The sequence below is a fragment of the Tenrec ecaudatus genome, chromosome 10, assembly GCF_050624435.1.
Source record: "Tenrec ecaudatus isolate mTenEca1 chromosome 10, mTenEca1.hap1, whole genome shotgun sequence".
In the NCBI taxonomy this organism is placed as follows: domain Eukaryota; kingdom Metazoa; phylum Chordata; class Mammalia; order Afrosoricida; family Tenrecidae; genus Tenrec; species Tenrec ecaudatus.
In genome coordinates, this window is record NC_134539.1 from 58,942,843 (window position 1) to 58,955,728 (window position 12,886).

A 12,886-nucleotide genomic window follows, 5' to 3' on the forward strand; every position below is an offset into this window, starting at 1 on the left:
ACTGCTCTCTATCACTGTTTTTCAAAACACGATGACTTCAATTGCTTTTGTCTTCTCCTGTCCAATGAACGTAATGTCCAGTTTTACCTTGGTGCCTGGTGGCATGGACCCTTGGTTCCCAGCACAGCCCCTCACCGGTCCACCTGGGAGTGTCTAGAGCAGCCTTTCTCCCGGCAAGATCCTTCACAGCTCCGTAAACGGCTTCCTCCAGGGCAGGCAGAAATGTCTTTTTCTGGCCAGAAACCAGCCTTCCTCAGGGCGGCCCGCCCCAGCCCACAAGGTGTGCTCCAGGCTGGAGAGGCCTAGCCTGCAGTGAAACCCACATGCCAACGCTGAGGGCATTCCTCCCACTGCTGGCTGGCCAGGCATGCCATGGCTGGGGGGTGGGGAGAAGATGTGGGGGCTGCAGGAACAGGGCAGAGTGCACCCAAACCCCCACTGTCCTGCTGCCTAGCTTCACACTGGGCCAAGCCTCAGGACCTGGGTGTCCCTAGGCAGTGGCACCCACCTGCCTTGGGACGAGCCCCTGCTTGGGCTGGGGCAGCCCTTTGTGAAACCTTCCATACTCCCCTCCCCTTGATGTACCTGGACCGAGACCCCCTACAGGCATGTCACTGCCCCTGGGCCCGACTGCAAACTGCCCCCACCAGAGCGGTCCAGTGCCTGATCCCGGCGGTGCTGCCAAGCTTGATCCGTGACTTTCTTTTAAAAAAAATTTCCTGGTTTTCCATTCAGGGGTTTCTGCACATTTAGTGTCATGATGTGAGTTGAAATGTGATCCCTGGCTTCTTGACCCTGGCTTATCCCATTTTACACCAGTAGGACCCAAAGCAACATTTGTGGTCTATTGAATGAGGCCCAAATTCACTTCTGGAAATGGCAGGAGACATCTGTGGTGTATGTAAGGGCCCACTATGCCAGAACTGTTTACATAATCTCATCATTTCCATCTGTTCTATGCGTGGGGACTTTGTTGATGTTATTTGCCAGTATATATACACAGTGATCTACAAATAGTCTGGGAAGCTGGGTGGGAGTGCAGAGACTTGCCCTGGAAGCCAGGGGCCTTGGGTACACACAAGGCGAGCTGGGGTCTCAGTTTCTCCACCTGTAAAACAGGCGCATTAGTCTCTTCCCGCACTAGGTTGTCATGAGGAGTCAAGGGGCTTGGCCATGCCAAAGGGCGTTGAGGGCTTCCAACCCCAGACCGGAAGGGAGTTCCTAATTAGCACTTGTGGAGCGGGGAAGGATGTGGAAAGCACCCCTCTACCCCTGACATCACCCTTGCTACCAAAAGGAGAAATGCCAGACCCACACAGGACTTCCTCCTCTGCTTCAGCGGGCGCCCAGGTGGTGACCCTAGCTGAGCACAGCCACGGAGGTTCCTCTTTCCCAATGCCAAAGTGAAAGGACCCTTTGATGGTTCCGCAATGCTGTGACAACAAAGCTGGGGACTGCTGGCAGGCTGCTGGGCCTGGGGGTGGGATTGGGGAGCTTGCTCCACTTCAGAAACCCCCCTAGAGTACTGCTGACCCCAAGGGGTGGCCCAGGTACAAGAGATGGAGGGCCGCGTCTTGGCCCAGTGGGGCGCTGGCACAGAATTGGGGTGTGTGTTGGGCTGCTAATCACAAGGTCAGCAGTTTGAAACCACCAACCGCCACGAGGGAGAAAGATCAGGCTTTCTAGTCCCATAAAGAATGACAGTCTCGGAAACCCACAGGGGCAGTTCTGCCCTATCCCTGTGGGTCCCTCTGGGTCATAATCCACTCGAGGGCAGTGAGTGAGAGCGAGTGTCTTGGCTAAGGTGCTATTGAGACTGAGCCCTCCCAACTCAACAAAACGGAATGGCCTCAATGTTACCTGTTACCATAAAGGGGCCCTGCTGATGCTTCTGGGAAAGGTAACATAGGGGCCCCATCTTCTGCTTTCTCTGCCTCTGTGGGCCCTGCAGGGCCAGGGGCCTCAGACCCAGCTGAGTGCCCATGGATGAAGAGCTGTGCTTTGCCACGCCCCTCCCTTCACTCCTCTCTCCCCGCTGCAGTGTGGCCTGCCTCACCCCTACCTCCACTGGACTTGGGTTCAAACAAGCAGGTACTAGTGACTTCTCTGGTGTCTCCTCAGGGCTACATGTGCCACCTCTCTGGAGCATGGGCTACCTGCTCCCGGAAGGTCCTTCTGTTTGCTTCTGGCTGGTTTATCTCCAACCACTCCGCTATCCTTCTTCGACCTTTGCTCTGAGTCCTGTCTTTGAGCCTCAAAGGTTCATTAGGATGCCGACCACCTTCTTGTCATAAGTTACACATACAGGCTCGCTCCTTCATTCATTCCTGGGGTTGGGGAATCAGCAGAGAACAAGTTCATTCATTCATTCTTGCTGGGGCTGGAGGATCAGTGAAAAAGAAGGCAAGACACTCCCATACCTCATTGGTCTGCAAGTCTTACAGAGAAGATGCTCCCTAAATAAATCAGGGCACACGCAACTAATTCACCCGCCTTCAACTAGCAAGAAAATGGTTGGTGGTTATGAGTGCTTGTAAGGATGGTGTCCCTGTGAAAGGATCTTGTCTGGATAGATTGGGACATGCACGGGTAAGGAAGGACAAGACAGCACCCTCAATCTGTGACACCTGGCAGCATCAGGGCTGCCCCTCGGCCAGCAGAACCCTGGGACAGAGGTGCCTGGAACCAGCTGGGCCGAGCTTCCCAGGGAGGAAGGATGTGCATGGTATGGCGTGTGTGAAGCCCTGAGGAACTGAGAGGAGATGTGGGAGGCTGGCGTGAGAAGAGGCTAGAGGGTAGAGGCTAGGCTAGGCTTGGGGCTCTGGGGTGGGGCTCATTTGAGTTTGGTTTTCTCTCCCGGACCAGTGGGAAGCCACGGGCAGGGAATTTTAAAGCAGGGAGAGACTTGCCCAGATCCCATGATCAGAGCCCTTGAGAGAGACACACACCAAGCACAGACTGATACACCCGAGGCTGTAGTTTTTGGTTATTCCACACCGTGGTGTCCTCCCCCTGTGTCTCCCTTCCAGGCTTGCTTTTGGGAAGTCCTGGGAATGTGACCTTTCTCTCCTCGGAAGGCCTCTCTGGGTTCTTAGCCTGTTTTCACTTATAGGCCAACCCTCGCTGAGTGCCTGCCCTGGAGAGGGGCGTGATTAGACCACCACCACCACCCCAACCCCCACCGGCCTCCCCCACAGCCCTCACCCTCACACAGAGCTCTCTCTAATGGGAAAGAGATGGTGGTGGGGGCTCTGGGAGTGGTTTGTAATGAATGCCAGGAGGCTCAGGCTGAGAGCGGGAATCAGGCATTCATTGGGGCATAGGCAAGGGTGTGTGTGTGTGTGTGTACTTGGTGGCCTGTGAGGTCTGTTGTACTTGGAGGTAATTCACCCTAAGGGTTAGAGTAGGAGTGGACCAATGTAGAGCAGTGGGTGCTAGGGAGCCAGGGACAGGCCTTTCAGAGTGAGGGACTTGGGAGATGGGGTTTCAGAACTGTTGGGTGGATCTGAGGGGGAAACCCTGACACTGGTTGGATAGAAAGCATGCATGACGCCAGGTGAAGCTCGCCTTCCCCCAGCCCTGGTGTTGTCCCCTTGCTACTCCCCTTGTTGAGTTGCTCCTCTGAGTGGCCAGTGCCGAATGCTCAGTGGGCACACCCAAACCAAACAACCAACCTCACTGCCTTGGAGTGGATGCCTGACTACAGTGAGTCTGTAGGCCAGGGTGGACGGCCCCTGCCTTTCTCCCGCAGAGTGGCTAGTGGTTTTGAACTGCTGGCTCTGTGGTTAGCAGCCCAATGACTAACCCTTATGCCTCCAGGGCTCCTGGGAGCAGTTAAACACTGGGCTCCAGAGGGTCTGGGCCCGAAACAGGTTCTGCCCAGTCTCGCTCTGTGCCCTGGATAAATCCTTCACCCCTCTCAGCTTCAGCTTCTCCCTGTGGAGTTCAGCTTAATACTAGACTTGTGGAGGATGCAGAGATAAGAAGCCTGATACCTATTGTTCATTTACTGCCCGTGGATTGGAACCGGCCCCAGTCCATTTGTGACCTGCCCCTCAGGGAGCCCTTCTCTGGCCTGTGTGTGTGTGTTTGTGCTGAACTAGACTCAAAGCCTCCCCAGCAGCCTCAGAGGAGCCTCTGGCAGGACACAGAAGGGCGTGGGAGCGCCCTCGCATGTCCCCCTGGTGTCTGTGTGGGGCTGTCACTGGTCTCATTAGCCCCAGCCCTTCGGAACATGGCTGCCCAAACGGGGCGGGACAATGGGCATCATCTGCACTTGTACTTCCGTGCTTATTTATTTTTTAGTACACTTTCCTTTTAGAGCAGTTTTACTATGACAATTTTTTCACGGAGTGTGCAGAGTTCCCACCTGCCCCCTCTCCACACTGTGATTGACATCTGGTAGCTGTGAGAAGAGCTCCAGTGGCCCAGTGCCTCAGGCTCTCAGCTGCCACCAGAACCTACTAGGCGCTCCAGGGAGAGAGGTGTGTGTGATAATCTGTTTCTGAGGAGATTCCAGCCTTGGGCACTCTGTGGGGCAATTCTGCTCTGTCCTACAGGGGGCTTTGTAGAGGAGACTTGAAGCCAATGGGTCTGTTTGTTTGCCTTTCCTGTCTTACCTGTGTTGCAATGGGTGAGCCCATATTAACTGAAATCCATCCTCAAACTGAGCAAAACCCACTGATGTCGGTCAATTCCACCTCACCACGAGCCTAAAGGGCAGGTGGCTCCTTTACGGAAGGCTTTTCGGAAGCAGATGGCCTTAACTTTCCCCCTCGGAGTGGCAGGGGTGTTCGAACCCCCGATCTTCTAGTTCACAGTCCCATGCCCTTAATGTGCCTGTGTGCTGTCCCATCCTCTAGGTTTTAAGAAATAAATAATGTCAGAGTTGCCACGACAAGATCAAACATCATATCCTAATGTCTTTTTGTGGCTCTAAACGTGCCCTGTGCTTTGCTGCTGCGCCTCTGGCAACCAGTGAATGTGGTGTGATTAGAATCCCGTCCTATGTAGCTTCCTCTGACAGGCTTCCTTTGATAGGGGGCCCAGCGAGGGGGACAGTGACTCACTCAAGGCCACCCAGCCTCCGAGGACAGTGTTTGGACAGTTTTTTTCTCCCCGCCGCAAATGCCTGTTGCAATTCTAATGGCCTAAACGCTACTACTTTTTAAGTCCCCTGGTGCAGTGGAGGGGGAGAGCAATGCAATGGGCACTTCTGGAGGGGAAGGGAAGCTCCCCATAGTTCACCCGGGGGGTGCCATGGGTGTGGCCTCCCACCCTCCTAGTTTACATTTGGGGAGACTGAGGCCCGGCCTCTTAATTATCTATGGCAGGCAGTTGGACTGTGTCCACCCCCACCCCACAGGCTTTTGCTTGAGAAAATGGAACAGGGTGTGAATGATGGTTTCCTGAGGAAGTGTTGGTTTTCATTTGTGTCGGGAAGGGCCATTTCTGGGACTGTGCGTGCCTGGGACGCCTGTGGACCTGACACAGCGATTTCAGACGCGGCCATAACACCCGTCCTATTTATAGGCCCACATGATTTGTTTGGCACAGGCTAGAGAGCCCGCCTTACACCCAGCTAGCCATGGCAGAGGAAGAGGCCCTCGGGGGTCATTCTGACCCATGGGTGAGTAGCTTGGGTTTGCTCAGAAGAGTTTGGGGGTGCGCTTTGGTGGGAGCCCCACTGTGACGTCCTGTTCATCTGTCTGCCAGGCCCTTTGGGGAGATGAAACCAGTCCCCATCCTAGTCCACGCTGCTTAAAAACCTCCTACCACCTCCTGTCCGGCCGTAGCCACAGCCCCTGCCCGACTCCATGCCCATTGTCGCATACCCAGCCCCGCCTCTCCAAAGTGCGGCCATTTGTTTCCCCCTCGGCCAGCCCTCTGAGCCCTGGCTCCTGCCGCTTCCTCCACTGGCTGCCAGCTCCCCGGTCTCCAGTAGACAGAACTCCGTCAGTCCGTGCTCGGTGCTCAGGGCTCCTCCTTCCTGGCTCTGCCAGGCCTTTTGCCCTTCCTGCTTTGAGCCTGACCCACGGGAGGAAAGGGAGGAAGAATAGTGGTGACTGAGCATCGCCTGGGGTCATAAGCTTTGCACGGAGGAACCGTGGTCTTTATGCCATGCCGAGCAGGAGGCGTTTTTGAGAAGAAAGTAAGAATGAATACAAGGCTCCTGGCTGCGTAATCCAGGCCGGGCCTCTCTGGATCTCCCTTCCCCCTCTGTAAAGCGGGGATGGTGCCAGCGATGAGTCTGGGGGCATGTACCAAGGCAGTGCTTGGGACTGTACTTATCCTGCTGCCCGCCCCACCGTGAGTTCGGTGGCAGTGCTGGTGTGGCTCGTGTCGGCTGCACGCAGCCCGTAGCCACCCCAGGACCTCAGGGAAGAAAGCGCTGCCCTGTGCCGCCCAGACATCCTCACAGCTGTGGTTCGCTTTGAACCTGCGGTTTCAGCCACTGTGTTGACCCAGCTCACCGGGGTCTTCTTTGTTCATGACCCTCTGCTTTGATTTTCTTTTTTTGGCCGCTGCTGTTGTTGTTAGAGGTGTCACCACGTCGGTGTCGACCCCTGGCTACCCGAGGTCCACTGGAAGGAGACACTGCCAGGCCGGCACCAACTTCACCACTGTTGTGCTCGGCTGCTCGGCTGCTGGGGCCACCGTGACAGCCACTGTGTCGATCCATCTTGACGAGGGCCTTCCTCTTTGTCACGGTCCCTCCGCTTTACCAAACACCAGTGCGTCTCCAGGGACTGGTTCTCCCGATAGCCTGTCCACTGCCCTTGCAAGGAAGTCTCACCACCACCCTCACTTCTAAGGAGCATTCTGTGCGGTGCAAAACTCCAGACTCACTGCCACAGAGGCCAGTCCACATCCTAGTGACTCTATAGGTCAGGGTAGAAGGACCCCTCCGGGTTCTCAAGACTGTAATGCTTCACGGGAGCAGAAAGCCTCGGGGTTCTCCCTCAGAGCAGTTGGTGGTTTTGAACGGCTGACCTTGTGGGTAGGAGCCTAATCTGGAACTGCTGTGCAACCAGGCCTCCTTTCTGTGCACGAGGAGGAGGTATTATTTACAGGTGGGGAAAGGGAGCCCGACAGGGAGAGCTCCTCATCTTGACCTTGGCAGGGGCTGAGAGGAGAGACCAGGGTCCCAGCCCAGACACCACCCGCTGCTTCACACTGGCTCAAAGTCCCTGAGCAGGCTGGGTGGGGCTCTTCTGGGCCTATCGAGTTCCCAGATCTGGGGAAGCTTTGTTTGGGCATTGTTTTTCCTAAGAAGCTTTCCTCTGTGCTGCCACAGATGACTCAGAGCCCTTGAGTCACCAGGAGGCTGAAGGGTGGGGGAGGCGAGTGGAAGGAGGAAGGGAGCGCGGGACCCAGTTTCAGCCCTGGACCTCCGGCTGCCTCATGCCTATGGGTCTGAAGGGCCCTCCCCCTGCCTGTCCTCAGTTTCCAGAGCTGGGGAAGGAGGCTGTTGGTGAGTGGTTTCTAGTCTTGCCTGGGCCTCAGATTCCTAGATCCTAGGGCCCCACCCCAGGCCTGCAGGTTTAGCATCTGGGGCTTGAGCCTGGGAATCTAGTTTTCTGAAGCTCAGCCAGGCAATTCCATGGCTCACCTGGTCTGTGGAGGCGATGGGGAGGGAGTGGCTCAGGACCACTCCTACTGGCCCTAGACATGGTCGCTCAGCCTCTGCTTGGATAGCTGCTCCGAAGGACCGAGGGTGCCGCTCTGGCTCTATTCTTGCAGAATGGTGCATGCGAAAAGCAAAGGGGCTTTTCTTCCTTCCTTCCTTCAAACGTTTTCCAAAATCCAAACTCAGTGCCAGCGAGTTGATTCTGACGCAGTGACCCAATTGGTCAGAGCAGAACTGTCCCACTGGGTTTCCACGACTTTAAGTCTTTATCGGAGGAGATAGCCGCATCTGTCTCCCTCGAAGCGGCTGGTGGGCTTGAACCGCTGACTTTGTGGTTAGCAGTGAAGTGAATCAAGGCCACTACACCACCATAGGTCCTTTGACGCCGCTTGATTGAGGCATAATGCACACTCCGTAAGACTACCTCCATGATTGTTAGTACATTACAGAATTGTACAACCGTCACCACAATCCGGTTATCGACTGTTCTCTTCCCCCGCCCTTCACAGTCAATCCGTCCCATGCCCAGACCCACTCATCGACTTCCAGTCTCCTTAGGTCCCCACACCTCTTCCAGAGAAGTGCCCCTCTCTGGGCCGGGGGTGTGCCCTTGGAGGAGAGTGGAGATGCGTACCTTCGTTGTGGGTTGTTGTCTGCAGGTCATTAACGTGCACACTGGCGTTTGGGGGCCCGGTGGTGAAGCACTCAGCTGCTAAGCAAAAGGTCCCGTGTGCTTTGGGCTCACTGACTGCTCTGATGGAGATGGGTTAGTCACCCGATCCGTGAAGACTTGGAGGCCATGGGTGGAGGGGGGTCAGGGGGCACGGGTGGGGTGCAGCTCTCCCCTGTCACTATGATCAGAATGCATTGGGTAGCACACAATAACAACAGTGTGGGAGGCCCAGTAGGAGCCAGGGCTGGGGGAGCCTGGGTCACAGGACACAGGTCAGCACTTGGGTGCTCACCACAGTCTGAAGAGTAGGAGCCAGGTCCCAGCCTGGGACTAATAAGCACCTCTAGGTGCCTGCTCTCCTTGAGCTTAACTCGCTGCCATCCAGTCAGTGCTGACTCAGCAACTCCCTGTGGGTTTCTGAGACTGTCACTGTTTATGGGAATAGAAAGTCCAGTGTTTCTCCTTCGGAACTGCTGGTGGTTTCGAACTGCCAACCATGCAGGCCGCAGCCCAATGTGTAACCACTACACTACCAGGGCTCCTTCTCTTTTAGTTTAGATTAATGTTCATATAATTTCTATTTTCCAGCGGAAGAAACGGAAGGAAAGGCCACTTAGGAAATAGCTGGTAGGGCTAGGCGTCTGTCCCAGAGTCTGTCCTCTGTAAACATCACACCGTCCTGTCCCTTGCTCTAGAAAATGAATCAAGGGGCACAGCTGACAGACTCAGGGCAAGGTTGATGGCATGCCCCACCAAGGGACATGACCTGGGACCATGAACATGGGATTCAAAAAACGACACCGGATGCAGTGTACAAGTAGACCCCAGACACGACCCCGAGTGTTGGCACATGGGCCATGACCATTCTGCATGCTCAGGGCATACACAGCAGAGTCTGAGGAACATGCCCTGAAACCATGGTACATGGGACAGTAGACATGGCACCGAGAATATGTCTCAGGACATGGGACCCAGGATTTAGGATTTGCGATAAGGCAACTGGGATGTTGGCAGACGCTTTCTCCTCTGGGATCCCCCACCCGTGTCAGTGCCTGAGGCTCCAGCAGGCGGGAGTAGGAGTCAATTTTTTCTTCTCCACAAAGGCCTGTCTGTTGTTTTTCCCCTCTACCCCCCTCCCCATTCCTTTGGATGCCAAAGAACTGGAGTGGCCCGGAGGAGTGGTAGGGTCCAGAGTGCTCCAGACCCTCCCTTCCTGCTCAGACAGGGGTCCAGGCTTGGGGCCAAGTCCATGGCTCCGGAAGGGGTTGAGAGACCCCCAGGTCCCCTCCCTCGGCAGCAGCCGTGAGCACCAGGGTTGGCCAGGACTGGAGCTGGGTAATTTTCCTCTGAGCTCTCCTAGCCCTGCTTCCCCTCCCTGGCAGCTGTGGCTGTCTGCATTCCCTGGCGGAGGGGAGCGAGCAGGAGGGCCTGCAGTGCTGTGCAGGTTGAGGAAGCAGATTGTGGCAGCTGCGGTGGCAGTAGGCACCAGCTATGAGCACTGCCTGGGCACTCCTGCCCTGTCTGTACCAGAGTCTCTTGGCACTGACGGGAGACCCAGTTAGACCAAAGTTCACAGAGTTCAAGCCAAAGCTCCCCTTAGACCCCAGGGTTCCTTATTCCTGGAACCTTTCCTTTTGCTGGTGAGTGGAGGCTGGAGCTGAGCACCTACAGAAGGTTAGAGGAGCGCCGAGGATGGGGTGGGGGTGGGGGTAGGGTGGCTGAAAGGCTGTCGGTGGGAGATGAGGCTGCAAGGCAGGTTGTGGGCAACAGATGGTAAACCTAGACCCAAACCCATTTTAATCAGTCACTTCTGACTCAAAGCCACCCAGTTAAAAACAAACAGAAAACCAAACCCACAATCGTGAAGTGGATTGTGACTCAGACCCCTATAGGGTTTTCCAGACTGGACATCTTCCAGGAGCAGACAGACTCAGCTCTCTCCCTTGTATTGACTCGTAGGTTTGAGCAGTGATTGTGAGCCCATCGCCGAATGCACGGGGCCAGCAGGGTTCCTTAGCAACCCTACAGAACCTAGTAAAATCACCCCATAGAGCTTGGCTCCCAAAGCTGTGCTCCTTATGGAAACAGACAACTCTGTCTTTCCCTGGGGAATAGCTGTGGATTTGAACCATCAACCTTTCAGTTGGTAGCAGGGGCACTTAACCAGTGGTCCTCACGGCTCCTCACTGAATCATAGCCCACTGCCATGTTGTCGAATCTGGTCCTGCTCTACCCTACAGGACAGCATAGAACTGCCCCCTTGAGTTTCTAAGGGCTGCGCTGGTGGTATAGTGGTCTGTGTGTTGAGTTACTAACCAAAAAGTAGCTGTTTGAGACGGTGGGTGGTCTTTCTCCACAGGAGAAAGATCAGCTTTGTACTGCTAGAAAGATGGACAGTCTGGAAAGGCCACAGGGGCAGTTTGAGGGCCCTGTAGGAGGTGGAAAGGCCACAAGGGCAGTTCTAGGGTCCTATAGGAGGTGTAAAGGCCACAGGGGCAGTTCGAGGGCCTATAGGAGGTGAATGAGTCATGATGAGTCCAAGTAGACTCAATGGCAGTGGGTAGAGTTTGGGCTTGGTTTCTTTCTTTCTTTTAATAAATCATCACCTTATATTTTTTCCAACATTTTTTTGGATTTTTTGTTTGTTTTTTTCTCTCCAAAACCTGTTCTTCCTCCTCATTAAAAAAAATCATTTTATTCGTGGCTTATACAACTCTTATCACAATCCATCCATACAACAATTGTGTCAAGCATATTTGTACATTCGTTGCTCTCATCATTCTCAAAATATTTGCTCTCCACGTAAGCCCCTGGCATCAGCTAGTCATTTATCCCCTCCCTCTCCATTCCCCCTCCCTCATGAACCCTTGATAATTTCTAAATTATTATTTTGTCTTATCTTACACTGTCCGACGTTTCCCTTCACTCACTTTTCTGTTGTCCATCCCCCAGGGAGGAGGTTATATGTAGATCCCTGTAATTGACTCCCCTCTTCCACCCCACCGTCCCTCCATTATTTTTATTTTTTAAAATCATTTTATTGCGGGCTCTTACAACTCTTATAACATTCCATACGTCAACTGTATCAAGTATATTTGTCCCTATTTTGCCATCTCCATTTCCAAAACATTTTCTACTTGAACCCTGAGCCCTTTCCTCCCCCTCCCACTCTCGTGAATCCTCGATTAATTATACATTGCTCTTACTAATTTGTATCTTATACTGTCCATTGTCTCCCTGCACCTACATTTCCATTACTCGTCCTCTTTCAGGGGGTTGGGGCGCGACATAGCAAACCATTGGCTTGGTTTCTTGCTTACCCAGTTTCCCTAAGTTCTGTAGCCCTCCAAGTCCCTCAAGCTGTTTGACGTCTCTTTCACTGAACCTAAACCCATCTGAAGATAGCTCCATCCCAGCAGTGACCACAATGCAATTCAGGTGTCCAGGTACTTGTCTAACTTCTCCTCTAGGCTCGTTCATTACTGATGCTTGCCGGAAGGGCGGTTGGATGGATGACTGGCTCTCTTTGAAGGCAGAAACAATGGCGGCCTACCAGCCATGTTAGGGCTAAACATGGTGAATAGTGTAATGAAATGCAGTTGGCGCCGTTTCTCAATGTACTAATCCTCTTATTTCTAATAGAGTTTTCCAAAGTGCTTTCCTACGTTTAACCCAAGCAGAGGCAAAGCACTGGAATGCTTGGTTGGCGGTGTGACACTAATCCATCGCGTTTCTGAGACTACATCTTTATGGGAGCAGATAACCTCATCTTTCCCCCGAGGGGCAGCTGGTGGACTTGAAATGCTGACATTGCAGTCAGCAACCTACCACTTAAGCCGCTACACCACAAGGATGCCAAACAAGAAGGGAGGCAGAGAAGGGGAGTTCTGCCCATGAAAAGTGGTCTAGGAGTGAAAGTCTGTTTAAACACAAATAGATTGTAAAAAGCAAATAGAAAGAGAATGTATGAGATCGGGGATTTTCCATGACTTAGTTTTTCTTTCTGAGATCTAGTGCTGGGACCCTGTGAGGTAGGGGCTGGCCGTTCTGCTCTTGGGGAACCGTGGCTTGTGGAGGGGGTGTAAATTCCCCAGGGTCACCCACATGGTGAGCTGGGATCGGAAGGTAAATCTGAATCCCTTATTCTTCTGGGTGGGAAGAGACGAGGCTAAGTTCAGAGGGGAGGTGTTGTTAGGTGCCGTGGAGCTGGTTCTGACCCACAGTGACCCGATGCCCCACAGTGACCCGATGCCCCACAGAATGGGTTACTACCTGGTCCATGCCATCCTTCCCACTGTTCTTGAGTTCAAGCCCATCAATGCACCCATGGTGTCAGTCCATCCTCTTAATGGTCACTAAGTGAGAGATTTGCAAGGCTGTCCTGCTAAGTGTTTTCTTGAGGCTTGCCTGAGACGCTTCTTCCTCTCCAGCATGAGCTCCCTCCCAGCTCTCTGGACCGTCCTTGGTTGGGAACTTCCTTCCCTTCACCCCCCTGCTTTGGATGTAAAGACACAGAGGCGAGTCAAGGCTGAGTGCGGGGCCAGTGAGCTGTGTGGGACTGGATACGTTCTGGAGTTGTCTTT

The 12,886-nt window shown here is 54.0% G+C and overlaps 1 protein-coding gene across 3 annotated transcripts in view; it reads left to right on the forward strand.

The window, feature by feature from the left end:
- GSN (gelsolin) overlaps positions 1-12,886 on the forward strand; it is a 72,098-nt gene that overhangs the window by 23,149 nt on the left and 36,063 nt on the right. Inside the window, exon 1 of one of the 3 annotated variants that reach the window (XM_075560426.1) lies at positions 5,605-5,629. The exons of the other annotated variants lie outside the window; for them this stretch is intronic. The gene's annotated coding sequence lies outside the window, so the exon portion shown is untranslated. Of the gene's footprint in view, positions 1-5,604; positions 5,630-12,886 lie in introns of those variants that run through there. 3 annotated transcript variants of the gene reach the window in all.